Here is a 17300-nt window from a genome sequence, read left to right as displayed (position 1 = left end):
CAGCAGATTTCGCTTACGGCCATACCACCTTGAGAACGCCCGAACTCGTCTTATCTCGGAAGCTAAGCAGGGTCGGGCCTGGTTAGTACTTGGATGGGAGACCGCCTGGGAATACCAGGTGCTGTAAGCTTTATGTAGTTTACTACCCTAATGTTCTAACCATTCAAATAGCCCAATTTTGGCAGCAGATTTCGCTTACGGCCATACCACCTTGAAAACGCCCGAACTCGTCTGATCTCGGAAGCTAAGCAGGGTCGGGCCTGGTTAGTACTTGGATGGGAGACCGCCTGGGAATACCAGGTGCTGTAAGCTTTATTGTTTAAAAAAAAAAAAAAAAGAGTCAATGAAATGTTTCAAAAATCCTAAATTGTCTTTTTTCCCCCTCAAAATTCCTGAAATAGTCTCTCAGTTTCTTCAGAAAGCCTGAAAGAGTCTCTTTTTTTTCTTCTTCAAATAGCCCAATTTTGGCAGCAGATTTCGCTTACGGCCATACCACCTTGAGAACGCCCGAACTCGTCTGATCTCGGAAGCTAAGCAGGGTCGGGCCTGGTTAGTACTTGGATGGGAGACCGCCTGGGAATACCAGGTGCTGTAAGCTTTATGTAGTTTACTACCCTAATGTTCTAACCATTCAAATAGCCCAATTTTGGCAGCAGATTTCGCTTACGGCCATACCACCTTGAGAACGCCCGAACTCGTCTGATCTCGGAAGCTAAGCAGGGTCGGGCCTGGTTAGTACTTGGATGGGAGACCGCCTGGGAATACCAGGTGCTGTAAGCTTTATGTAGTTTACTACCCTAATGTTCTAACCATTCAAATAGCCCAATTTTGGCAGCAGATTTCGCTTACGGCCATACCACCTTGAGAACGCCCGAACACGTCTGATCTCGGAAGCTAAGCAGGGTCGGGCCTGGTTAGTACTTGGATGGGAGACCGCCTGGGAATACCAGGTGCTGTAAGCTTTATGTAGTTTACTACCCTAATGTTCTAACCATTCAAATAGCCCAATTTTGGCAGCAGATTTCGCTTACGGCCATACCACCTTGAGAACGCCCGAACTCGTCTGATCTCGGAAGCTAAGCAGGGTCGGGCTGGTTAGTACTTGGATGGGAGACCGCCTGGGAATACCAGGTGCTGTAAGCTTTATATAGTTTACTACCCTAATGTTCTAACCATTCAAATAGCCCAATTTTGGCAGCAGATTTAGCTTACGGCCATACCACCTTGAGAACGCCCGAACTCGTCTGATCTCGGAAGCTAAGCAGGGTCGGGCCTGGTTAGTACTTGGATGGGAGACCGCCTGGGAATACCAGGTGCTGTAAGCTTTATGTAGTTTACTACCCTAATGTTCTAACCATTCAAATAGCCCAATTTTGGCAGCAGATTTCGCTTACGGCCATACCACCTTGAGAACGCCCGAACACGTCTGATCTCGGAAGCTAAGCAGGGTCGGGCCTGGTTAGTACTTGGATGGGAGACCGCCTGGGAATACCAGGTGCTGTAAGCTTTATGTAGTTTACTACCCTAATGTTCTAACCATTCAAATAGCCCAATTTTGGCAGCAGATTTCGCTTACGGCCATACCACCTTGAGAACGCCCGAACTCGTCTGATCTCGGAAGCTAAGCAGGGTCGGGCCTGGTTAGTACTTGGATGGGAGACCGCCTGGGAATACCAGGTGCTGTAAGCTTTATGTAGTTTACTACCCTAATGTTCTAACCATTCAAATAGCCCAATTTTGGCAGCAGATTTCGCTTACGGCCATACCACCTTGAGAACGCCCGAACTCGTCTGATCTCGGAAGCTAAGCAGGGTCGGGCCTGGTTAGTACTTGGATGGGAGACCGCCTGGGAATACCAGGTGCTGTAAGCTTTATATAGTTTACTACCCTAATGTTCTAACCATTCAAATAGCCCAATTTTGGCAGCAGATTTCGCTTACGGCCATACCACCTTGAGAACGCCCGAACTCGTCTTATCTCGGAAGCTAAGCAGGGTCGGGCCTGGTTAGTACTTGGATGGGAGACCGCCTGGGAATACCAGGTGCTGTAAGCTTTATGTAGTTTACTACCCTAATGTTCTAACCATTCAAATAGCCCAATTTTGGCAGCAGATTTCGCTTACGGCCATACCACCTTGAAAACGCCCGAACTCGTCTGATCTCGGAAGCTAAGCAGGGTCGGGCCTGGTTAGTACTTGGATGGGAGACCGCCTGGGAATACCAGGTGCTGTAAGCTTTATTGTTTAAAAAAAAAAAAAAAAAGAGTCAATGAAATGTTTCAAAAATCCTAAATTGTCTTTTTTCCCCCTCAAAATTCCTGAAATAGTCTCTCAGTTTCTTCAGAAAGCCTGAAAGAGTCTCTTTTTTTTCTTCTTCAAATAGCCCAATTTTGGCAGCAGATTTCGCTTACGGCCATACCACCTTGAGAACGCCCGAACTCGTCTGATCTCGGAAGCTAAGCAGGGTCGGGCCTGGTTAGTACTTGGATGGGAGACCGCCTGGGAATACCAGGTGCTGTAAGCTTTATGTAGTTTACTACCCTAATGTTCTAACCATTCAAATAGCCCAATTTTGGCAGCAGATTTCGCTTACGGCCATACCACCTTGAGAACGCCCGAACTCGTCTGATCTCGGAAGCTAAGCAGGGTCGGGCCTGGTTAGTACTTGGATGGGAGACCGCCTGGGAATACCAGGTGCTGTAAGCTTTATGTAGTTTACTACCCTAATGTTCTAACCATTCAAATAGCCCAATTTTGGCAGCAGATTTCGCTTACGGCCATACCACCTTGAGAACGCCCGAACACGTCTGATCTCGGAAGCTAAGCAGGGTCGGGCCTGGTTAGTACTTGGATGGGAGACCGCCTGGGAATACCAGGTGCTGTAAGCTTTATGTAGTTTACTACCCTAATGTTCTAACCATTCAAATAGCCCAATTTTGGCAGCAGATTTCGCTTACGGCCATACCACCTTGAGAACGCCCGAACTCGTCTGATCTCGGAAGCTAAGCAGGGTCGGGCTGGTTAGTACTTGGATGGGAGACCGCCTGGGAATACCAGGTGCTGTAAGCTTTATATAGTTTACTACCCTAATGTTCTAACCATTCAAATAGCCCAATTTTGGCAGCAGATTTAGCTTACGGCCATACCACCTTGAGAACGCCCGAACTCGTCTGATCTCGGAAGCTAAGCAGGGTCGGGCCTGGTTAGTACTTGGATGGGAGACCGCCTGGGAATACCAGGTGCTGTAAGCTTTATGTAGTTTACTACCCTAATGTTCTAACCATTCAAATAGCCCAATTTTGGCAGCAGATTTCGCTTACGGCCATACCACCTTGAGAACGCCCGAACACGTCTGATCTCGGAAGCTAAGCAGGGTCGGGCCTGGTTAGTACTTGGATGGGAGACCGCCTGGGAATACCAGGTGCTGTAAGCTTTATTTAGTTTACTACCCTAATGTTCTAACCATTCAAATAGCCCAATTTTGGCAGCAGATTTCGCTTACGGCCATACCACCTTGAGAACGCCCGAACTCGTCTGATCTCGGAAGCTAAGCAGGGTCGGGCCTGGTTAGTACTTGGATGGGAGACCGCCTGGGAATACCAGGTGCTGTAAGCTTTATGTAGTTTACTACCCTAATGTTCTAACCATTCAAATAGCCCAATTTTGGCAGCAGATTTCGCTTACGGCCATACCACCTTGAGAACGCCCGAACTCATCTGATCTCGGAAGCTAAGCAGGGTCGGGCCTGGTTAGTACTTGGATGGGAGACCGCCTGGGAATACCAGGTGCTGTAAGCTTTATGTAGTTTACTACCCTAATGTTCTAACCATTCAAATAGCCCAATTTTGGCAGGAGATTTCGCTTACGGCCATACCACCTTGAGAACGCCCGAACTCGTCTGATCTCGGAAGCTAAGCAGGGTCGGGCCTGGTTAGTACTTGGATGGGAGACCGCCTGGGAATACCAGGTGCTGTAAGCTTTATGTAGTTTACTACCCTAATGTTCTAACCATTCAAATAGCCCAATTTTGGCAGCAGATTTCGCTTACGGCCATACCACCTTGAGAACGCCCGAACTCGTCTGATCTCGGAAGCTAAGCAGGGTCGGGCCTGGTTAGTACTTGGATGGGAGACCGCCTGGGAATACCAGGTGCTGTAAGCTTTATGTAGTTTACTACCCTAATGTTCTAACCATTCAAATAGCCCAATTTTGGCAGCAGATTTCGCTTACGGCCATACCACCTTGAGAACGCCCGAACTCGTCTGATCTCGGAAGCTAAGCAGGGTCGGGCCTGGTTAGTACTTGGATGGGAGACCGCCTGGGAATACCAGGTGCTGTAAGCTTTATGTAGTTTACTACCCTAATGTTCTAACCATTCAAATAGCCCAATTTTGGCAGCAGATTTCGCTTACGGCCATACCACCTTGAGAACGCCCGAACTCGTCTGATCTCGGAAGCTAAGCAGGGTCGGGCCTGGTTAGTACTTGGATGGGAGACCGCCTGGGAATACCAGGTGCTGTAAGCTTTATGTAGTTTATTACCCTAATGTTCTAACCATTCAAATAGCCCAATTTTGGCAGCAGATTTCGCTTACGGCCATACCACCTTGAGAACGCCCGAACTCGTCTGATCTCGGAAGCTAAGCAGGGTCGGGCCTGGTTAGTACTTGGATGGGAGACCGCCTGGGAATACCAGGTGCTGTAAGCTTTATGTAGTTTACTACCCTAATGTTCTAACCATTCAAATAGCCCAATTTTGGCAGCAGATTTCGCTTACGGCCATACCACCTTGAAAACGCCCGAACTCGTCTGATCTCGGAAGCTAAGCTGGGTTGGGCCTGGTTAGTACTTGGATGGGATACCGCCTGGGAATACCAGGTGCTGTAAGCTTTATGTAGTTTACTACCCTAATGTTCTAACCATTCAAATAGCCCAATTTTGGCAGCAGATTTCGCTTACGGCCATACCACCTTGAAAACGCCCGAACTCGTCTGATCTCGGAAGCTAAGCAGGGTCGGGCCTGGTTAGTACTTGGATGGGAGACCGCCTGGGAATACCAAGTGCTGTAAGCTTTATGTAGTTTACTACCTTAATGTTCTAACCATTCAAATAGCCCAATTTTGGCAGCAGATTTCGCTTACGGCCATACCACCTTGAGAACGCCCGAACTCGTCTGATCTCGGAAGCTAAGCAGGGTCGGGCCTGGTTAGTACTTGGATGGGAGACCGCCTGGGAATACCAGGTGCTGTAAGCTTTATGTAGTTTACTACCCTAATGTTCTAACCATTCAAATAGCCCAATTTTGGCAGCAGATTTCGCTTACGGCCATACCACCTTGAGAACGCCCGAACTCGTCTGATCTCGGAAGCTAAGCAGGGTCGGGCCTGGTTAGTACTTGGATGGGAGACCGCCTGGGAATACCAGGTGCTGTAAGCTTTATATAGTTTACTACCCTAATGTTCTAACCATTCAAATAGCCCAATTTTGGCAGCAGATTTCGCTTACGGCCATACCACCTTGAGAACGCCCGAACTCGTCTGATCTCGGAAGCTAAGCAGGGTCGGGCCTGGTTAGTACTTGGATGGGAGACCGCCTGGGAATACCAGGTGCTGTAAGCTTTATGTAGTTTACTACCCTAATGTTCTAACCATTCAAATAGCCCAATTTTGGCAGCAGATTTCGCTTACGGCCATACCACATTGAAAACGCCCGAACTCGTCTGATCTCGGAAGCTAAGCAGGGTCGGGCCTGGTTAGTACTTGGATGGGAGACCGCCTGGGAATACCAGGTGCTGTAAGCTTTATTGTTTAAAAAAAAAAAAAAAAGAGTCAATGAAATGTTTCAAAAATCCTAAATTGTCTTTTTTCCCCCTCAAAATTCCTGAAATAGTCTCTCAGTTTCTTCAGAAAGCCTGAAAGAGTCTCTTTTTTTTCTTCTTCAAATAGCCCAATTTTGGCAGCAGATTTCGCTTACGGCCATACCACCTTGAGAACGCCCGAACTCGTCTGATCTCGGAAGCTAAGCAGGGTCGGGCCTGGTTAGTACTTGGATGGGAGACCGCCTGGGAATACCAGGTGCTGTAAGCTTTATGTAGTTTACTACCCTAATGTTCTAACCATTCAAATAGCCCAATTTTGGCAGCAGATTTCGCTTACGGCCATACCACCTTGAGAACGCCCGAACACGTCTGATCTCGGAAGCTAAGCAGGGTCGGGCCTGGTTAGTACTTGGATGGGAGACCGCCTGGGAATACCAGGTGCTGTAAGCTTTATGTAGTTTACTACCGTAATGTTCTAACCATTCAAATAGCCCAATTTTGGCAGCAGATTTCGCTTACGGCCATACCACCTTGAGAACGCCCGAACTCGTCTGATCTCGGAAGCTAAGCAGGGTCGGGCCTGGTTAGTACTTGGATGGGAGACCGCCTGGGAATACCAGGTGCTGTAAGCTTTATGTAGTTTACTACCCTAATGTTCTAACCATTCAAATAGCCCAATTTTGGCAGCAGATTTCGCTTACGGCCATACCACCTTGAGAACGCCCGAACTCGTCTGATCTCGGAAGCTAAGCAGGGTCGGGCCTGGTTAGTACTTGGATGGGAGACCGCCTGGGAATACCAGGTGCTGTAAGCTTTATGTAGTTTACTACCCTAATGTTCTAACCATTCAAATAGCCCAATTTTGGCAGCAGATTTCGCTTACGGCCATACCACCTTGAGAACGCCCGAACTCGTCTGATCTCGGAAGCTAAGCAGGGTCGGGCCTGGTTAGTACTTGGATGGGAGACCGCCTGGGAATACCAGGTGCTGTAAGCTTAATATAGTTTACTACCCTAATGTTCTAACCATTCAAATAGCCCAATTTTGGCAGCAGATTTTGCTTACGGCCATACCACCTTGAGAACGCCCGAACACGTCTGATCTCGGAAGCTAAGCAGGGTCGGGCCTGGTTAGTACTTGGATGGGAGACCGCCTGGGAATACCAGGTGCTGTAAGCTTTATGTAGTTTACTACCCTAATGTTCTAACCATTCAAATAGCCCAATTTTGGCAGCAGATTTCGCTTACGGCCATACCACCTTGAGAACGCCCGAACTCGTCTGATCTCGGAAGCTAAGCAGGGTTGGGCCTGGTTAGTACTTGGATGGGAGACCGCCTGGGAATACCAGGTGCTGTAAGCTTTATGTAGTTTACTACCCTAATGTTCTAACCATTCAAATAGCCCAATTTTGGCAGCAGATTTCGCTTACGGCCATACCACCTTGAGAACGCCCGAACTCGTCTGATCTCGGAAGCTAAGCAGGGTCGGGCCTGGTTAGTACTTGGATGGGAGACCGCCTGGGAATACCAGGTGCTGTAAGCTTTATATAGTTTACTACCCTAATGTTCTAACCATTCAAATAGCCCAATTTTGGCAGCAGATTTCGCTTACGGCCATACCACCTTGAGAACGCCCGAACTCGTCTTATCTCGGAAGCTAAGCAGGGTCGGGCCTGGTTAGTACTTGGATGGGAGACCGCCTGGGAATACCAGGTGCTGTAAGCTTTATGTAGTTTACTACCCTAATGTTCTAACCATTCAAATAGCCCAATTTTGGCAGCAGATTTCGCTTACGGCCATACCACCTTGAAAACGCCCGAACTCGTCTGATCTCGGAAGCTAAGCAGGGTCGGGCCTGGTTAGTACTTGGATGGGAGACCGCCTGGGAATACCAGGTGCTGTAAGCTTTATTGTTTAAAAAAAAAAAAAAAGAGTCAATGAAATGTTTCAAAAATCCTAAATTGTCTTTTTTCCCCCTCAAAATTCCTGAAATAGTCTCTCAGTTTCTTCAGAAAGCCTGAAAGAGTCTCTTTTTTTTCTTCTTCAAATAGCCCAATTTTGGCAGCAGATTTCGCTTACGGCCATACCACCTTGAGAACGCCCGAACTCGTCTGATCTCGGAAGCTAAGCAGGGTCGGGCCTGGTTAGTACTTGGATGGGAGACCGCCTGGGAATACCAGGTGCTGTAAGCTTTATGTAGTTTACTACCCTAATGTTCTAACCATTCAAATAGCCCAATTTTGGCAGCAGATTTCGCTTACGGCCATACCACCTTGAGAACGCCCGAACTCGTCTGATCTCGGAAGCTAAGCAGGGTCGGGCCTGGTTAGTACTTGGATGGGAGACCGCCTGGGAATACCAGGTGCTGTAAGCTTTATGTAGTTTACTACCCTAATGTTCTAACCATTCAAATAGCCCAATTTTGGCAGCAGATTTCGCTTACGGCCATACCACCTTGAGAACGCCCGAACACGTCTGATCTCGGAAGCTAAGCAGGGTCGGGCCTGGTTAGTACTTGGATGGGAGACCGCCTGGGAATACCAGGTGCTGTAAGCTTTATGTAGTTTACTACCCTAATGTTCTAACCATTCAAATAGCCCAATTTTGGCAGCAGATTTCGCTTACGGCCATACCACCTTGAGAACGCCCGAACTCGTCTGATCTCGGAAGCTAAGCAAGGTCGGGCTGGTTAGTACTTGGATGGGAGACCGCCTGGGAATACCAGGTGCTGTAAGCTTTATATAGTTTACTACCCTAATGTTCTAACCATTCAAATAGCCCAATTTTGGCAGCAGATTTAGCTTACGGCCATACCACCTTGAGAACGCCCGAACTCGTCTGATCTCGGAAGCTAAGCAGGGTCGGGCCTGGTTAGTACTTGGATGGGAGACCGCCTGGGAATACCAGGTGCTGTAAGCTTTATGTAGTTTACTACCCTAATGTTCTAACCATTCAAATAGCCCAATTTTGGCAGCAGATTTCGCTTACGGCCATACCACCTTGAGAACGCCCGAACACGTCTGATCTCGGAAGCTAAGCAGGGTCGGGCCTGGTTAGTACTTGGATGGGAGACCGCCTGGGAATACCAGGTGCTGTAAGCTTTATGTAGTTTACTACCCTAATGTTCTAACCATTCAAATAGCCCAATTTTGGCAGCAGATTTCGCTTACGGCCATACCACCTTGAGAACGCCCGAACTCGTCTGATCTCGGAAGCTAAGCAGGGTCGGGCCTGGTTAGTACTTGGATGGGAGACCGCCTGGGAATACCAGGTGCTGTAAGCTTTATGTAGTTTACTACCCTAATGTTCTAACCATTCAAATAGCCCAATTTTGGCAGCAGATTTCGCTTACGGCCATACCACCTTGAGAACGCCCGAACTCGTCTGATCTCGGAAGCTAAGCAGGGTCGGGCCTGGTTAGTACTTGGATGGGAGACCGCCTGGGCATACCAGGTGCTGTAAGCTTTATGTAGTTTACTACCGTAATGTTCTAACCATTCAAATAGCCCAATTTTGGCAGCAGATTTCGCTTACGGCCATACCACCTTGAGAACGCCCGAACTCGTCTGATCTCGGAAGCTAAGCAGGGTCGGGCCTGGTTAGTACTTGGATGGGAGACCGCCTGGGAATACCAGGTGCTGTAAGCTTTATGTAGTTTACTACCCTAATGTTCTAACCATTCAAATAGCCCAATTTTGGCAGCAGATTTCGCTTACGGCCATACCACCTTGAGAACGCCCGAACTCGTCTGATCTCGGAAGCTAAGCAGGGTCGGGCCTGGTTAGTACTTGGATGGGAGACCGCCTGGGAATACCAGGTGCTGTAAGCTTTATATAGTTTACTACCCTAATGTTCTAACCATTCAAATAGCCCAATTTTGGCAGCAGATTTCGCTTACGGCCATACCACCTTGAGAACGCCCGAACTCGTCTGATCTCGGAAGCTAAGCAGGGTCGGGCCTGGTTAGTACTTGGATGGGAGACCGCCTGGGAATACCAGGTGCTGTAAGCTTAATATAGTTTACTACCCTAATGTTCTAACCATTCAAATAGCCCAATTTTGGCAGCAGATTTTGCTTACGGCCATACCACCTTGAGAACGCCCGAACACGTCTGATCTCGGAAGCTAAGCAGGGTCGGGCCTGGTTAGTACTTGGATGGGAGACCGCCTGGGAATACCAGGTGCTGTAAGCTTTATGTAGTTTACTACCCTAATGTTCTAACCATTCAAATAGCCCAATTTTGGCAGCAGATTTCGCTTACGGCCATACCACCTTGAGAACGCCCGAACTCGTCTGATCTCGGAAGCTAAGCAGGGTCGGGCCTGGTTAGTACTTGGATGGGAGACCGCCTGGGAATACCAGGTGCTGTAAGCTTTATGTAGTTTACTACCCTAATGTTCTAACCATTCAAATAGCCCAATTTTGGCAGCAGATTTCGCTTACGGCCATACCACCTTGAGAACGCCCGAACTCGTCTGATCTCGGAAGCTAAGCAGGGTCGGGCCTGGTTAGTACTTGGATGGGAGACCGCCTGGGAATACCAGGTGCTGTAAGCTTTATATAGTTTACTACCCTAATGTTCTAACCATTCAAATAGCCCAATTTTGGCAGCAGATTTCGCTTACGGCCATACCACCTTGAGAACGCCCGAACTCGTCTTATCTCGGAAGCTAAGCAGGGTCGGGCCTGGTTAGTACTTGGATGGGAGACCGCCTGGGAATACCAGGTGCTGTAAGCTTTATGTAGTTTACTACCCTAATGTTCTAACCATTCAAATAGCCCAATTTTGGCAGCAGATTTCGCTTACGGCCATACCACCTTGAAAACGCCCGAACTCGTCTGATCTCGGAAGCTAAGCAGGGTCGGGCCTGGTTAGTACTTGGATGGGAGACCGCCTGGGAATACCAGGTGCTGTAAGCTTTATTGTTTAAAAAAAAAAAAAAAAGAGTCAATGAAATGTTTCAAAAATCCTAAATTGTCTTTTTTCCCCCTCAAAATTCCTGAAATAGTCTCTCAGTTTCTTCAGAAAGCCTGAAAGAGTCTCTTTTTTTTCTTCTTCAAATAGCCCAATTTTGGCAGCAGATTTCGCTTACGGCCATACCACCTTGAGAACGCCCGAACTCGTCTGATCTCGGAAGCTAAGCAGGGTCGGGCCTGGTTAGTACTTGGATGGGAGACCGCCTGGGAATACCAGGTGCTGTAAGCTTTATGTAGTTTACTACCCTAATGTTCTAACCATTCAAATAGCCCAATTTTGGCAGCAGATTTCGCTTACGGCCATACCACCTTGAGAACGCCCGAACTCGTCTGATCTCGGAAGCTAAGCAGGGTCGGGCCTGGTTAGTACTTGGATGGGAGACCGCCTGGGAATACCAGGTGCTGTAAGCTTTATGTAGTTTACTACCCTAATGTTCTAACCATTCAAATAGCCCAATTTTGGCAGCAGATTTCGCTTACGGCCATACCACCTTGAGAACGCCCGAACACGTCTGATCTCGGAAGCTAAGCAGGGTCGGGCCTGGTTAGTACTTGGATGGGAGACCGCCTGGGAATACCAGGTGCTGTAAACTTTATGTAGTTTACTACCCTAATGTTCTAACCATTCAAATAGCCCAATTTTGGCAGCAGATTTCGCTTACGGCCATACCACCTTGAGAACGCCCGAACTCGTCTGATCTCGGAAGCTAAGCAGGGTCGGGCTGGTTAGTACTTGGATGGGAGACCGCCTGGGAATACCAGGTGCTGTAAGCTTTATATAGTTTACTACCCTAATGTTCTAACCATTCAAATAGCCCAATTTTGGCAGCAGATTTAGCTTACGGCCATACCACCTTGAGAACGCCCGAACTCGTCTGATCTCGGAAGCTAAGCAGGGTCGGGCCTGGTTAGTACTTGGATGGGAGACCGCCTGGGAATACCAGGTGCTGTAAGCTTTATGTAGTTTACTACCCTAATGTTCTAACCATTCAAATAGCCCAATTTTGGCAGCAGATTTCGCTTACGGCCATACCACCTTGAGAACGCCCGAACACGTCTGATCTCGGAAGCTAAGCAGGGTCGGGCCTGGTTAGTACTTGGATGGGAGACCGCCTGGGAATACCAGGTGCTGTAAGCTTTATGTAGTTTACTACCCTAATGTTCTAACCATTCAAATAGCCCAATTTTGGCAGCAGATTTCGCTTACGGCCATACCACCTTGAGAACGCCCGAACTCGTCTGATCTCGGAAGCTAAGCAGGGTCGGGCCTGGTTAGTACTTGGATGGGAGACCGCCTGGGAATACCAGGTGCTGTAAGCTTTATGTAGTTTACTACCCTAATGTTCTAACCATTCAAATAGCCCAATTTTGGCAGCAGATTTCGCTTACGGCCATACCACCTTGAGAACGCCCGAACTCGTCTGATCTCGGAAGCTAAGCAGGGTCGGGCCTGGTTAGTACTTGGATGGGAGACCGCCTGGGAATACCAGGTGCTGTAAGCTTTATATAGTTTACTACCCTAATGTTCTAACCATTCAAATAGCCCAATTTTGGCAGCAGATTTCGCTTACGGCCATACCACCTTGAGAACGCCCGAACTCGTCTTATCTCGGAAGCTAAGCAGGGTCGGGCCTGGTTAGTACTTGGATGGGAGACCGCCTGGGAATACCAGGTGCTGTAAGCTTTATGTAGTTTACTACCCTAATGTTCTAACCATTCAAATAGCCCAATTTTGGCAGCAGATTTCGCTTACGGCCATACCACCTTGAAAACGCCCGAACTCGTCTGATCTCGGAAGCTAAGCAGGGTCGGGCCTGGTTAGTACTTGGATGGGAGACCGCCTGGGAATACCAGGTGCTGTAAGCTTTATTGTTTAAAAAAAAAAAAAAGAGTCAATGAAATGTTTCAAAAATCCTAAATTGTCTTTTTTCCCCCTCAAAATTCCTGAAATAGTCTCTCAGTTTCTTCAGAAAGCCTGAAAGAGTCTCTTTTTTTTCTTCTTCAAATAGCCCAATTTTGGCAGCAGATTTCGCTTACGGCCATACCACCTTGAGAACGCCCGAACTCGTCTGATCTCGGAAGCTAAGCAGGGTCGGGCCTGGTTAGTACTTGGATGGGAGACCGCCTGGGAATACCAGGTGCTGTAAGCTTTATGTAGTTTACTACCCTAATGTTCTAACCATTCAAATAGCCCAATTTTGGCAGCAGATTTCGCTTACGGCCATACCACCTTGAAAACGCCCGAACTCGTCTGATCTCGGAAGCTAAGCAGGGTCGGGCCTGGTTAGTACTTGGATGGGAGACCGCCTGGGAATACCAGGTGCTGTAAGCTTTATGTAGTTTACTACCTTAATGTTCTAACCATTCAAATAGCCCAATTTTGGCAGCAGATTTCGCTTACGGCCATACCACCTTGAGAACGCCCGAACTCGTCTGATCTCGGAAGCTAAGCAGGGTCGGGCCTGGTTAGTACTTGGATGGGAGACCGCCTGGGAATACCAGGTGCTGTAAGCTTTATGTAGTTTACTACCCTAATGTTCTAACCATTCAAATAGCCCAATTTTGGCAGCAGATTTCGCTTACGGCCATACCACCTTGAGAACGCCCGAACTCGTCTGATCTCGGAAGCTAAGCAGGGTCGGGCCTGGTTAGTACTTGGATGGGAGACCGCCTGGGAATACCAGGTGCTGTAAGCTTTATATAGTTTACTACCCTAATGTTCTAACCATTCAAATAGCCCAATTTTGGCAGCAGATTTCGCTTACGGCCATACCACCTTGAGAACGCCCGAACTCGTCTGATCTCGGAAGCTAAGCAGGGTCGGGCCTGGTTAGTACTTGGATGGGAGACCGCCTGGGAATACCAGGTGCTGTAAGCTTTATGTAGTTTACTACCCTAATGTTCTAACCATTCAAATAGCCCAATTTTGGCAGCAGATTTCGCTTACGGCCATACCACATTGAAAACGCCCGAACTCGTCTGATCTCGGAAGCTAAGCAGGGTCGGGCCTGGTTAGTACTTGGATGGGAGACCGCCTGGGAATACCAGGTGCTGTAAGCTTTATTGTTTAAAAAAAAAAAAAAAAGAGTCAATGAAATGTTTCAAAAATCCTAAATTGTCTTTTTTCCCCCTCAAAATTCCTGAAATAGTCTCTCAGTTTCTTCAGAAAGCCTGAAAGAGTCTCTTTTTTTTCTTCTTCAAATAGCCCAATTTTGGCAGCAGATTTCGCTTACGGCCATACCACCTTGAGAACGCCCGAACTCGTCTGATCTCGGAAGCTAAGCAGGGTCGGGCCTGGTTAGTACTTGGATGGGAGACCGCCTGGGAATACCAGGTGCTGTAAGCTTTATGTAGTTTACTACCGTAATGTTCTAACCATTCAAATAGCCCAATTTTGGCAGCAGATTTCGCTTACGGCCATACCACCTTGACAACGCCCGAACTCGTCTGATCTCGGAAGCTAAGCAGGGTCGGGCCTGGTTAGTACTTGGATGGGAGACCGCCTGGGAATACCAGGTGCTGTAACCTTTATGTAGTTTACTACCCTAATGTTCTAACCATTCAAATAGCCCAATTTTGGCAGCAGATTTCGCTTACGGCCATACCACCTTGAGAACGCCCGAACTCGTCTGATCTCGGAAGCTAAGCAGGGTCGGGCCTGGTTAGTACTTGGATGGGAGACCGCCTGGGAATACCAGGTGCTGTAAGCTTTATGTAGTTTACTACCCTAATGTTCTAACCATTCAAATAGCCCAATTTTGGCAGCAGATTTCGCTTACGGCCATACCACCTTGAGAACGCCCGAACTCGTCTGATCTCGGAAGCTAAGCAGGGTCGGGCCTGGATAGTACTTGGATGGGAGACCGCCTGGGAATACCAGGTGCTGTAAGCTTAATATAGTTTACTACCCTAATGTTCTAACCATTCAAATAGCCCAATTTTGGCAGCAGATTTCGCTTACGGCCATACCACCTTGAGAACGCCCGAACACGTCTGATCTCGGAAGCTAAGCAGGGTCGGGCCTGGTTAGTACTTGGATGGGAGACCGCCTGGGAATACCAGGTGCTGTAAGCTTTATGTAGTTTACTACCCTAATGTTCTAACCATTCAAATAGCCCAATTTTGGCAGCAGATTTCGCTTACGGCCATACCACCTTGAGAACGCCCGAACTCGTCTGATCTCGGAAGCTAAGCAGGGTCGGGCCTGGTTAGTACTTGGATGGGAGACCGCCTGGGAATACCAGGTGCTGTAAGCTTTATGTAGTTTACTACCCTAATGTTCTAACCATTCAAATAGCCCAATTTTGGCAGCAGATTTCGCTTACGGCCATACCACCTTGAGAACGCCCGAACTCGTCTGATCTCGGAAGCTAAGCAGGGTCGGGCCTGGTTAGTACTTGGATGGGAGACCGCCTGGGAATACCAGGTGCTGTAAGCTTTATATAGTTTACTACCCTAATGTTCTAACCATTCAAATAGCCCAATTTTGGCAGCAGATTTCGCTTACGGCCATACCACCTTGAGAACGCCCGAACTCGTCTTATCTCGGAAGCTAAGCAGGGTCGGGCCTGGTTAGTACTTGGATGGGAGACCGCCTGGGAATACCAGGTGCTGTAAGCTTTATGTAGTTTACTACCCTAATGTTCTAACCATTCAAATAGCCCAATTTTGGCAGCAGATTTCGCTTACGGCCATACCACCTTGAAAACGCCCGAACTCGTCTGATCTCGGAAGCTAAGCAGGGTCGGGCCTGGTTAGTACTTGGATGGGAGACCGCCTGGGAATACCAGGTGCTGTAAGCTTTATTGTTTAAAAAAAAAAAAAAAAGAGTCAATGAAATGTTTCAAAAATCCTAAATTGTCTTTTTTCCCCCTCAAAATTCCTGAAATAGTCTCTCAGTTTCTTCAGAAAGCCTGAAAGAGTCTCTTTTTTTTCTTCTTCAAATAGCCCAATTTTGGCAGCAGATTTCGCTTACGGCCATACCACCTTGAGAACGCCCGAACTCGTCTGATCTCGGAAGCTAAGCAGGGTCGGGCCTGGTTAGTACTTGGATGGGAGACCGCCTGGGAATACCAGGTGCTGTAAGCTTTATGTAGTTTACTACCCTAATGTTCTAACCATTCAAATAGCCCAATTTTGGCAGCAGATTTCGCTTACGGCCATACCACCTTGAGAACGCCCGAACACGTCTGATCTCGGAAGCTAAGCAGGGTCGGGCCTGGTTAGTACTTGGATGGAAGACCGCCTGGGAATACCAGGTGCTGTAAGCTTTATGTAGTTTACTACCCTAATGTTCTAACCATTCAAATAGCCCAATTTTGGCAGCAGATTTCGCTTACGGCCATACCACCTTGAAAACGCCCGAACTCGTCTGATCTCGGAAGCTAAGCAGGGTCGGGCCTGGTTAGTACTTGGATGGGAGACCGCCTGGGAATACCAGGTGCTGTAAGCTTTATTGTTTAAAAAAAAAAAAAAAAGAGTCAATGAAATGTTTCAAAAATCCTAAATTGTCTTTTTTCCCCCTCAAAATTCCTGAAATAGTCTCTCAGTTTCTTCAGAAAGCCTGAAAGAGTCTCTTTTTTTTCTTCTTCAAATAGCCCAATTTTGGCAGCAGATTTCGCTTACGGCCATACCACCTTGAGAACGCCCGAACTCGTCTGATCTCGGAAGCTAAGCAGGGTCGGGCCTGGTTAGTACTTGGATGGGAGACCGCCTGGGAATACCAGGTGCTGTAAGCTTTATGTAGTTTACTACCCTAATGTTCTAACCATTCAAATAGCCCAATTTTGGCAGCAGATTTCGCTTACGGCCATACCACCTTGAGAACGCCCGAACTCGTCTGATCTCGGAAGCTAAGCAGGGTCGGGCCTGGTTAGTACTTGGATGGGAGACCGCCTGGGAATACCAGGTGCTGTAAGCTTTATGTAGTTTACTACCCTAATGTTCTAACCATTCAAATAGCCCAATTTTGGCAGCAGATTTCGCTTACGGCCATACCACCTTGAGAACGCCCGAACACGTCTGATCTCGGAAGCTAAGCAGGGTCGGGCCTGGTTAGTACTTGGATGGGAGACCGCCTGGGAATACCAGGTGCTGTAAACTTTATGTAGTTTACTACCCTAATGTTCTAACCATTCAAATAGCCCAATTTTGGCAGCAGATTTCGCTTACGGCCATACCACCTTGAGAACGCCCGAACTCGTCTGATCTCGTAAGCTAAGCAGGGTCGGGCTGGTTAGTACTTGGATGGGAGACCGCCTGGGAATACCAGGTGCTGTAAGCTTTATATAGTTTACTACCCTAATGTTCTAACCATTCAAATAGCCCAATTTTGGCAGCAGATTTAGCTTACGGCCATACCACCTTGAGAACGCCCGAACTCGTCTGATCTCGGAAGCTAAGCAGGGTCGGGCCTGGTTAGTACTTGGATGGGAGACCGCCTGGGAATACCAGGTGCTGTAAGCTTTATGTAGTTTACTACCCTAATGTTCTAACCATTCAAATAGCC

The 17300-nt window shown here is 47.9% G+C and overlaps 89 non-coding genes and 1 pseudogene across 89 annotated transcripts; all 90 read left to right on the top strand.

Moving 5' to 3' along the window:
* The first annotated feature begins 11 nt into the window (after window positions 1–11).
* LOC148986906 (5S ribosomal RNA) lies at window positions 12–130 on the top strand. The gene has a single exon (XR_016163760.1). It is a non-coding gene; the product is annotated as a 5S ribosomal RNA (ribosomal RNA).
* A 63-nt stretch (window positions 131–193) lies between these two features.
* LOC148986905 (5S ribosomal RNA) lies at window positions 194–312 on the top strand. Its single transcript, XR_016166178.1, has one exon. It is a non-coding gene; the product is annotated as a 5S ribosomal RNA (ribosomal RNA).
* A 167-nt stretch (window positions 313–479) lies between these two features.
* On the top strand, window positions 480–598 carry LOC148986904 (5S ribosomal RNA). The gene has a single exon (XR_016167031.1). It is a non-coding gene; the product is annotated as a 5S ribosomal RNA (ribosomal RNA).
* Window positions 599–661: 63 nt separating this feature from the next.
* On the top strand, window positions 662–780 carry LOC148986903 (5S ribosomal RNA). Its single transcript, XR_016167030.1, has one exon. It is a non-coding gene; the product is annotated as a 5S ribosomal RNA (ribosomal RNA).
* Window positions 781–843: 63 nt separating this feature from the next.
* Window positions 844–962, top strand: LOC148986902 (5S ribosomal RNA). Its single transcript, XR_016160536.1, has one exon. It is a non-coding gene; the product is annotated as a 5S ribosomal RNA (ribosomal RNA).
* Window positions 963–1025: 63 nt separating this feature from the next.
* Window positions 1026–1143, top strand: LOC148986901 (5S ribosomal RNA). The gene has a single exon (XR_016163881.1). It is a non-coding gene; the product is annotated as a 5S ribosomal RNA (ribosomal RNA).
* Window positions 1144–1206: 63 nt separating this feature from the next.
* Window positions 1207–1325, top strand: LOC148986900 (5S ribosomal RNA). The gene has a single exon (XR_016167029.1). It is a non-coding gene; the product is annotated as a 5S ribosomal RNA (ribosomal RNA).
* Window positions 1326–1388: 63 nt separating this feature from the next.
* Window positions 1389–1507, top strand: LOC148986899 (5S ribosomal RNA). Its single transcript, XR_016160535.1, has one exon. It is a non-coding gene; the product is annotated as a 5S ribosomal RNA (ribosomal RNA).
* Window positions 1508–1570: 63 nt separating this feature from the next.
* LOC148986898 (5S ribosomal RNA) lies at window positions 1571–1689 on the top strand. Its single transcript, XR_016167027.1, has one exon. It is a non-coding gene; the product is annotated as a 5S ribosomal RNA (ribosomal RNA).
* A 63-nt stretch (window positions 1690–1752) lies between these two features.
* On the top strand, window positions 1753–1871 carry LOC148986897 (5S ribosomal RNA). Its single transcript, XR_016167025.1, has one exon. It is a non-coding gene; the product is annotated as a 5S ribosomal RNA (ribosomal RNA).
* A 63-nt stretch (window positions 1872–1934) lies between these two features.
* LOC148986896 (5S ribosomal RNA) lies at window positions 1935–2053 on the top strand. Its single transcript, XR_016163758.1, has one exon. It is a non-coding gene; the product is annotated as a 5S ribosomal RNA (ribosomal RNA).
* Window positions 2054–2116: 63 nt separating this feature from the next.
* LOC148986895 (5S ribosomal RNA) lies at window positions 2117–2235 on the top strand. Its single transcript, XR_016166167.1, has one exon. It is a non-coding gene; the product is annotated as a 5S ribosomal RNA (ribosomal RNA).
* A 168-nt stretch (window positions 2236–2403) lies between these two features.
* LOC148986894 (5S ribosomal RNA) lies at window positions 2404–2522 on the top strand. Its single transcript, XR_016167024.1, has one exon. It is a non-coding gene; the product is annotated as a 5S ribosomal RNA (ribosomal RNA).
* A 63-nt stretch (window positions 2523–2585) lies between these two features.
* On the top strand, window positions 2586–2704 carry LOC148986893 (5S ribosomal RNA). The gene has a single exon (XR_016167023.1). It is a non-coding gene; the product is annotated as a 5S ribosomal RNA (ribosomal RNA).
* Window positions 2705–2767: 63 nt separating this feature from the next.
* Window positions 2768–2886, top strand: LOC148986892 (5S ribosomal RNA). Its single transcript, XR_016160534.1, has one exon. It is a non-coding gene; the product is annotated as a 5S ribosomal RNA (ribosomal RNA).
* A 63-nt stretch (window positions 2887–2949) lies between these two features.
* Window positions 2950–3067, top strand: LOC148986891 (5S ribosomal RNA). The gene has a single exon (XR_016163880.1). It is a non-coding gene; the product is annotated as a 5S ribosomal RNA (ribosomal RNA).
* A 63-nt stretch (window positions 3068–3130) lies between these two features.
* On the top strand, window positions 3131–3249 carry LOC148986890 (5S ribosomal RNA). Its single transcript, XR_016167022.1, has one exon. It is a non-coding gene; the product is annotated as a 5S ribosomal RNA (ribosomal RNA).
* Window positions 3250–3312: 63 nt separating this feature from the next.
* On the top strand, window positions 3313–3431 carry LOC148986889 (5S ribosomal RNA). Its single transcript, XR_016160532.1, has one exon. It is a non-coding gene; the product is annotated as a 5S ribosomal RNA (ribosomal RNA).
* A 63-nt stretch (window positions 3432–3494) lies between these two features.
* On the top strand, window positions 3495–3613 carry LOC148986888 (5S ribosomal RNA). The gene has a single exon (XR_016167021.1). It is a non-coding gene; the product is annotated as a 5S ribosomal RNA (ribosomal RNA).
* A 63-nt stretch (window positions 3614–3676) lies between these two features.
* Window positions 3677–3795, top strand: LOC148986887 (5S ribosomal RNA). The gene has a single exon (XR_016166647.1). It is a non-coding gene; the product is annotated as a 5S ribosomal RNA (ribosomal RNA).
* A 63-nt stretch (window positions 3796–3858) lies between these two features.
* Window positions 3859–3977, top strand: LOC148986886 (5S ribosomal RNA). The gene has a single exon (XR_016167020.1). It is a non-coding gene; the product is annotated as a 5S ribosomal RNA (ribosomal RNA).
* A 63-nt stretch (window positions 3978–4040) lies between these two features.
* On the top strand, window positions 4041–4159 carry LOC148986885 (5S ribosomal RNA). The gene has a single exon (XR_016167019.1). It is a non-coding gene; the product is annotated as a 5S ribosomal RNA (ribosomal RNA).
* Window positions 4160–4222: 63 nt separating this feature from the next.
* LOC148986884 (5S ribosomal RNA) lies at window positions 4223–4341 on the top strand. The gene has a single exon (XR_016167018.1). It is a non-coding gene; the product is annotated as a 5S ribosomal RNA (ribosomal RNA).
* A 63-nt stretch (window positions 4342–4404) lies between these two features.
* On the top strand, window positions 4405–4523 carry LOC148986883 (5S ribosomal RNA). Its single transcript, XR_016167017.1, has one exon. It is a non-coding gene; the product is annotated as a 5S ribosomal RNA (ribosomal RNA).
* A 63-nt stretch (window positions 4524–4586) lies between these two features.
* Window positions 4587–4705, top strand: LOC148986882 (5S ribosomal RNA). Its single transcript, XR_016167015.1, has one exon. It is a non-coding gene; the product is annotated as a 5S ribosomal RNA (ribosomal RNA).
* A 63-nt stretch (window positions 4706–4768) lies between these two features.
* Window positions 4769–4887, top strand: LOC148986881 (5S ribosomal RNA). Its single transcript, XR_016161191.1, has one exon. It is a non-coding gene; the product is annotated as a 5S ribosomal RNA (ribosomal RNA).
* Window positions 4888–4950: 63 nt separating this feature from the next.
* On the top strand, window positions 4951–5069 carry LOC148986880 (5S ribosomal RNA). Its single transcript, XR_016161866.1, has one exon. It is a non-coding gene; the product is annotated as a 5S ribosomal RNA (ribosomal RNA).
* Window positions 5070–5132: 63 nt separating this feature from the next.
* On the top strand, window positions 5133–5251 carry LOC148986879 (5S ribosomal RNA). Its single transcript, XR_016167014.1, has one exon. It is a non-coding gene; the product is annotated as a 5S ribosomal RNA (ribosomal RNA).
* Window positions 5252–5314: 63 nt separating this feature from the next.
* LOC148986878 (5S ribosomal RNA) lies at window positions 5315–5433 on the top strand. Its single transcript, XR_016167013.1, has one exon. It is a non-coding gene; the product is annotated as a 5S ribosomal RNA (ribosomal RNA).
* A 63-nt stretch (window positions 5434–5496) lies between these two features.
* On the top strand, window positions 5497–5615 carry LOC148986877 (5S ribosomal RNA). Its single transcript, XR_016167012.1, has one exon. It is a non-coding gene; the product is annotated as a 5S ribosomal RNA (ribosomal RNA).
* Window positions 5616–5678: 63 nt separating this feature from the next.
* Window positions 5679–5797, top strand: LOC148986876 (5S ribosomal RNA). Its single transcript, XR_016161206.1, has one exon. It is a non-coding gene; the product is annotated as a 5S ribosomal RNA (ribosomal RNA).
* A 167-nt stretch (window positions 5798–5964) lies between these two features.
* LOC148986875 (5S ribosomal RNA) lies at window positions 5965–6083 on the top strand. The gene has a single exon (XR_016167011.1). It is a non-coding gene; the product is annotated as a 5S ribosomal RNA (ribosomal RNA).
* Window positions 6084–6146: 63 nt separating this feature from the next.
* LOC148986874 (5S ribosomal RNA) lies at window positions 6147–6265 on the top strand. The gene has a single exon (XR_016160531.1). It is a non-coding gene; the product is annotated as a 5S ribosomal RNA (ribosomal RNA).
* A 63-nt stretch (window positions 6266–6328) lies between these two features.
* On the top strand, window positions 6329–6447 carry LOC148986873 (5S ribosomal RNA). The gene has a single exon (XR_016167010.1). It is a non-coding gene; the product is annotated as a 5S ribosomal RNA (ribosomal RNA).
* A 63-nt stretch (window positions 6448–6510) lies between these two features.
* Window positions 6511–6629, top strand: LOC148986872 (5S ribosomal RNA). The gene has a single exon (XR_016167009.1). It is a non-coding gene; the product is annotated as a 5S ribosomal RNA (ribosomal RNA).
* A 63-nt stretch (window positions 6630–6692) lies between these two features.
* LOC148986871 (5S ribosomal RNA) lies at window positions 6693–6811 on the top strand. Its single transcript, XR_016167008.1, has one exon. It is a non-coding gene; the product is annotated as a 5S ribosomal RNA (ribosomal RNA).
* A 63-nt stretch (window positions 6812–6874) lies between these two features.
* LOC148986870 (5S ribosomal RNA) lies at window positions 6875–6993 on the top strand. Its single transcript, XR_016160530.1, has one exon. It is a non-coding gene; the product is annotated as a 5S ribosomal RNA (ribosomal RNA).
* A 63-nt stretch (window positions 6994–7056) lies between these two features.
* On the top strand, window positions 7057–7175 carry LOC148986869 (5S ribosomal RNA). Its single transcript, XR_016166792.1, has one exon. It is a non-coding gene; the product is annotated as a 5S ribosomal RNA (ribosomal RNA).
* A 63-nt stretch (window positions 7176–7238) lies between these two features.
* Window positions 7239–7357, top strand: LOC148986868 (5S ribosomal RNA). Its single transcript, XR_016167007.1, has one exon. It is a non-coding gene; the product is annotated as a 5S ribosomal RNA (ribosomal RNA).
* Window positions 7358–7420: 63 nt separating this feature from the next.
* LOC148986867 (5S ribosomal RNA) lies at window positions 7421–7539 on the top strand. The gene has a single exon (XR_016163757.1). It is a non-coding gene; the product is annotated as a 5S ribosomal RNA (ribosomal RNA).
* A 63-nt stretch (window positions 7540–7602) lies between these two features.
* On the top strand, window positions 7603–7721 carry LOC148986866 (5S ribosomal RNA). Its single transcript, XR_016166156.1, has one exon. It is a non-coding gene; the product is annotated as a 5S ribosomal RNA (ribosomal RNA).
* A 166-nt stretch (window positions 7722–7887) lies between these two features.
* LOC148986865 (5S ribosomal RNA) lies at window positions 7888–8006 on the top strand. The gene has a single exon (XR_016167006.1). It is a non-coding gene; the product is annotated as a 5S ribosomal RNA (ribosomal RNA).
* A 63-nt stretch (window positions 8007–8069) lies between these two features.
* Window positions 8070–8188, top strand: LOC148986864 (5S ribosomal RNA). The gene has a single exon (XR_016167004.1). It is a non-coding gene; the product is annotated as a 5S ribosomal RNA (ribosomal RNA).
* A 63-nt stretch (window positions 8189–8251) lies between these two features.
* On the top strand, window positions 8252–8370 carry LOC148986863 (5S ribosomal RNA). Its single transcript, XR_016160529.1, has one exon. It is a non-coding gene; the product is annotated as a 5S ribosomal RNA (ribosomal RNA).
* Window positions 8371–8433: 63 nt separating this feature from the next.
* LOC148986862 (5S ribosomal RNA) lies at window positions 8434–8551 on the top strand. Its single transcript, XR_016163426.1, has one exon. It is a non-coding gene; the product is annotated as a 5S ribosomal RNA (ribosomal RNA).
* A 63-nt stretch (window positions 8552–8614) lies between these two features.
* LOC148986861 (5S ribosomal RNA) lies at window positions 8615–8733 on the top strand. The gene has a single exon (XR_016167003.1). It is a non-coding gene; the product is annotated as a 5S ribosomal RNA (ribosomal RNA).
* A 63-nt stretch (window positions 8734–8796) lies between these two features.
* LOC148986860 (5S ribosomal RNA) lies at window positions 8797–8915 on the top strand. The gene has a single exon (XR_016160528.1). It is a non-coding gene; the product is annotated as a 5S ribosomal RNA (ribosomal RNA).
* Window positions 8916–8978: 63 nt separating this feature from the next.
* LOC148986859 (5S ribosomal RNA) lies at window positions 8979–9097 on the top strand. Its single transcript, XR_016167002.1, has one exon. It is a non-coding gene; the product is annotated as a 5S ribosomal RNA (ribosomal RNA).
* Window positions 9098–9160: 63 nt separating this feature from the next.
* On the top strand, window positions 9161–9279 carry LOC148986858 (5S ribosomal RNA). The gene has a single exon (XR_016163040.1). It is a non-coding gene; the product is annotated as a 5S ribosomal RNA (ribosomal RNA).
* A 63-nt stretch (window positions 9280–9342) lies between these two features.
* Window positions 9343–9461, top strand: LOC148986857 (5S ribosomal RNA). The gene has a single exon (XR_016167001.1). It is a non-coding gene; the product is annotated as a 5S ribosomal RNA (ribosomal RNA).
* Window positions 9462–9524: 63 nt separating this feature from the next.
* LOC148986856 (5S ribosomal RNA) lies at window positions 9525–9643 on the top strand. The gene has a single exon (XR_016167000.1). It is a non-coding gene; the product is annotated as a 5S ribosomal RNA (ribosomal RNA).
* Window positions 9644–9706: 63 nt separating this feature from the next.
* Window positions 9707–9825, top strand: LOC148986855 (5S ribosomal RNA). Its single transcript, XR_016166999.1, has one exon. It is a non-coding gene; the product is annotated as a 5S ribosomal RNA (ribosomal RNA).
* Window positions 9826–9888: 63 nt separating this feature from the next.
* Window positions 9889–10007, top strand: LOC148986854 (5S ribosomal RNA). The gene has a single exon (XR_016160527.1). It is a non-coding gene; the product is annotated as a 5S ribosomal RNA (ribosomal RNA).
* Window positions 10008–10070: 63 nt separating this feature from the next.
* Window positions 10071–10189, top strand: LOC148986853 (5S ribosomal RNA). The gene has a single exon (XR_016166998.1). It is a non-coding gene; the product is annotated as a 5S ribosomal RNA (ribosomal RNA).
* A 63-nt stretch (window positions 10190–10252) lies between these two features.
* LOC148986852 (5S ribosomal RNA) lies at window positions 10253–10371 on the top strand. Its single transcript, XR_016166997.1, has one exon. It is a non-coding gene; the product is annotated as a 5S ribosomal RNA (ribosomal RNA).
* A 63-nt stretch (window positions 10372–10434) lies between these two features.
* Window positions 10435–10553, top strand: LOC148986851 (5S ribosomal RNA). Its single transcript, XR_016163756.1, has one exon. It is a non-coding gene; the product is annotated as a 5S ribosomal RNA (ribosomal RNA).
* Window positions 10554–10616: 63 nt separating this feature from the next.
* Window positions 10617–10735, top strand: LOC148986850 (5S ribosomal RNA). The gene has a single exon (XR_016166145.1). It is a non-coding gene; the product is annotated as a 5S ribosomal RNA (ribosomal RNA).
* Window positions 10736–10902: 167 nt separating this feature from the next.
* On the top strand, window positions 10903–11021 carry LOC148986849 (5S ribosomal RNA). The gene has a single exon (XR_016166996.1). It is a non-coding gene; the product is annotated as a 5S ribosomal RNA (ribosomal RNA).
* Window positions 11022–11084: 63 nt separating this feature from the next.
* On the top strand, window positions 11085–11203 carry LOC148986848 (5S ribosomal RNA). The gene has a single exon (XR_016166995.1). It is a non-coding gene; the product is annotated as a 5S ribosomal RNA (ribosomal RNA).
* Window positions 11204–11266: 63 nt separating this feature from the next.
* Window positions 11267–11385, top strand: LOC148986847 (5S ribosomal RNA). Its single transcript, XR_016163083.1, has one exon. It is a non-coding gene; the product is annotated as a 5S ribosomal RNA (ribosomal RNA).
* Window positions 11386–11448: 63 nt separating this feature from the next.
* On the top strand, window positions 11449–11566 carry LOC148986846 (5S ribosomal RNA). Its single transcript, XR_016163879.1, has one exon. It is a non-coding gene; the product is annotated as a 5S ribosomal RNA (ribosomal RNA).
* A 63-nt stretch (window positions 11567–11629) lies between these two features.
* LOC148986845 (5S ribosomal RNA) lies at window positions 11630–11748 on the top strand. The gene has a single exon (XR_016166993.1). It is a non-coding gene; the product is annotated as a 5S ribosomal RNA (ribosomal RNA).
* A 63-nt stretch (window positions 11749–11811) lies between these two features.
* LOC148986844 (5S ribosomal RNA) lies at window positions 11812–11930 on the top strand. The gene has a single exon (XR_016160526.1). It is a non-coding gene; the product is annotated as a 5S ribosomal RNA (ribosomal RNA).
* A 63-nt stretch (window positions 11931–11993) lies between these two features.
* On the top strand, window positions 11994–12112 carry LOC148986843 (5S ribosomal RNA). The gene has a single exon (XR_016166992.1). It is a non-coding gene; the product is annotated as a 5S ribosomal RNA (ribosomal RNA).
* Window positions 12113–12175: 63 nt separating this feature from the next.
* LOC148986842 (5S ribosomal RNA) lies at window positions 12176–12294 on the top strand. Its single transcript, XR_016166991.1, has one exon. It is a non-coding gene; the product is annotated as a 5S ribosomal RNA (ribosomal RNA).
* Window positions 12295–12357: 63 nt separating this feature from the next.
* Window positions 12358–12476, top strand: LOC148986841 (5S ribosomal RNA). The gene has a single exon (XR_016163755.1). It is a non-coding gene; the product is annotated as a 5S ribosomal RNA (ribosomal RNA).
* Window positions 12477–12539: 63 nt separating this feature from the next.
* LOC148986840 (5S ribosomal RNA) lies at window positions 12540–12658 on the top strand. Its single transcript, XR_016166134.1, has one exon. It is a non-coding gene; the product is annotated as a 5S ribosomal RNA (ribosomal RNA).
* A 165-nt stretch (window positions 12659–12823) lies between these two features.
* LOC148986839 (5S ribosomal RNA) lies at window positions 12824–12942 on the top strand. The gene has a single exon (XR_016166990.1). It is a non-coding gene; the product is annotated as a 5S ribosomal RNA (ribosomal RNA).
* Window positions 12943–13005: 63 nt separating this feature from the next.
* LOC148986838 (5S ribosomal RNA) lies at window positions 13006–13124 on the top strand. Its single transcript, XR_016166123.1, has one exon. It is a non-coding gene; the product is annotated as a 5S ribosomal RNA (ribosomal RNA).
* Window positions 13125–13187: 63 nt separating this feature from the next.
* Window positions 13188–13306, top strand: LOC148986837 (5S ribosomal RNA). The gene has a single exon (XR_016166989.1). It is a non-coding gene; the product is annotated as a 5S ribosomal RNA (ribosomal RNA).
* A 63-nt stretch (window positions 13307–13369) lies between these two features.
* LOC148986836 (5S ribosomal RNA) lies at window positions 13370–13488 on the top strand. Its single transcript, XR_016166987.1, has one exon. It is a non-coding gene; the product is annotated as a 5S ribosomal RNA (ribosomal RNA).
* Window positions 13489–13551: 63 nt separating this feature from the next.
* Window positions 13552–13670, top strand: LOC148986835 (5S ribosomal RNA). Its single transcript, XR_016166986.1, has one exon. It is a non-coding gene; the product is annotated as a 5S ribosomal RNA (ribosomal RNA).
* Window positions 13671–13733: 63 nt separating this feature from the next.
* LOC148986834 (5S ribosomal RNA) lies at window positions 13734–13852 on the top strand. Its single transcript, XR_016161205.1, has one exon. It is a non-coding gene; the product is annotated as a 5S ribosomal RNA (ribosomal RNA).
* A 167-nt stretch (window positions 13853–14019) lies between these two features.
* LOC148986833 (5S ribosomal RNA) lies at window positions 14020–14138 on the top strand. Its single transcript, XR_016166985.1, has one exon. It is a non-coding gene; the product is annotated as a 5S ribosomal RNA (ribosomal RNA).
* A 63-nt stretch (window positions 14139–14201) lies between these two features.
* On the top strand, window positions 14202–14320 carry LOC148986832 (5S ribosomal RNA). The gene has a single exon (XR_016162550.1). It is a non-coding gene; the product is annotated as a 5S ribosomal RNA (ribosomal RNA).
* A 63-nt stretch (window positions 14321–14383) lies between these two features.
* On the top strand, window positions 14384–14502 carry LOC148986831 (5S ribosomal RNA). The gene has a single exon (XR_016166984.1). It is a non-coding gene; the product is annotated as a 5S ribosomal RNA (ribosomal RNA).
* A 63-nt stretch (window positions 14503–14565) lies between these two features.
* LOC148986830 (5S ribosomal RNA) lies at window positions 14566–14684 on the top strand. The gene has a single exon (XR_016160296.1). It is a non-coding gene; the product is annotated as a 5S ribosomal RNA (ribosomal RNA).
* Window positions 14685–14747: 63 nt separating this feature from the next.
* Window positions 14748–14866, top strand: LOC148986829 (5S ribosomal RNA). Its single transcript, XR_016160525.1, has one exon. It is a non-coding gene; the product is annotated as a 5S ribosomal RNA (ribosomal RNA).
* Window positions 14867–14929: 63 nt separating this feature from the next.
* LOC148986828 (5S ribosomal RNA) lies at window positions 14930–15048 on the top strand. The gene has a single exon (XR_016166983.1). It is a non-coding gene; the product is annotated as a 5S ribosomal RNA (ribosomal RNA).
* Window positions 15049–15111: 63 nt separating this feature from the next.
* Window positions 15112–15230, top strand: LOC148986827 (5S ribosomal RNA). The gene has a single exon (XR_016166981.1). It is a non-coding gene; the product is annotated as a 5S ribosomal RNA (ribosomal RNA).
* A 63-nt stretch (window positions 15231–15293) lies between these two features.
* LOC148986826 (5S ribosomal RNA) lies at window positions 15294–15412 on the top strand. The gene has a single exon (XR_016163754.1). It is a non-coding gene; the product is annotated as a 5S ribosomal RNA (ribosomal RNA).
* A 63-nt stretch (window positions 15413–15475) lies between these two features.
* LOC148986825 (5S ribosomal RNA) lies at window positions 15476–15594 on the top strand. Its single transcript, XR_016166112.1, has one exon. It is a non-coding gene; the product is annotated as a 5S ribosomal RNA (ribosomal RNA).
* A 167-nt stretch (window positions 15595–15761) lies between these two features.
* LOC148986824 (5S ribosomal RNA) lies at window positions 15762–15880 on the top strand. The gene has a single exon (XR_016166980.1). It is a non-coding gene; the product is annotated as a 5S ribosomal RNA (ribosomal RNA).
* A 63-nt stretch (window positions 15881–15943) lies between these two features.
* LOC148986823 (5S ribosomal RNA) lies at window positions 15944–16062 on the top strand. The gene has a single exon (XR_016162319.1). It is a non-coding gene; the product is annotated as a 5S ribosomal RNA (ribosomal RNA).
* A 63-nt stretch (window positions 16063–16125) lies between these two features.
* Window positions 16126–16244, top strand: LOC148986822 (5S ribosomal RNA). The gene has a single exon (XR_016166101.1). It is a non-coding gene; the product is annotated as a 5S ribosomal RNA (ribosomal RNA).
* A 167-nt stretch (window positions 16245–16411) lies between these two features.
* Window positions 16412–16530, top strand: LOC148986821 (5S ribosomal RNA). The gene has a single exon (XR_016166979.1). It is a non-coding gene; the product is annotated as a 5S ribosomal RNA (ribosomal RNA).
* A 63-nt stretch (window positions 16531–16593) lies between these two features.
* Window positions 16594–16712, top strand: LOC148986820 (5S ribosomal RNA). Its single transcript, XR_016166978.1, has one exon. It is a non-coding gene; the product is annotated as a 5S ribosomal RNA (ribosomal RNA).
* Window positions 16713–16775: 63 nt separating this feature from the next.
* On the top strand, window positions 16776–16894 carry LOC148986819 (5S ribosomal RNA). Its single transcript, XR_016163082.1, has one exon. It is a non-coding gene; the product is annotated as a 5S ribosomal RNA (ribosomal RNA).
* A 63-nt stretch (window positions 16895–16957) lies between these two features.
* LOC148986818 (5S ribosomal RNA) lies at window positions 16958–17075 on the top strand (annotated as a pseudogene).
* A 63-nt stretch (window positions 17076–17138) lies between these two features.
* LOC148986817 (5S ribosomal RNA) lies at window positions 17139–17257 on the top strand. The gene has a single exon (XR_016166977.1). It is a non-coding gene; the product is annotated as a 5S ribosomal RNA (ribosomal RNA).
* Window positions 17258–17300: the final 43 nt, after the last annotated feature.

This window comes from Pimephales promelas, chromosome 3 (genome assembly GCF_988280905.1).
Source record: "Pimephales promelas chromosome 3, fPimPro1.hap1.1, whole genome shotgun sequence".
NCBI classification, from domain to species: domain Eukaryota; kingdom Metazoa; phylum Chordata; class Actinopteri; order Cypriniformes; family Leuciscidae; genus Pimephales; species Pimephales promelas.
This window is presented reverse-complemented; position numbering and strand designations above follow the sequence as displayed.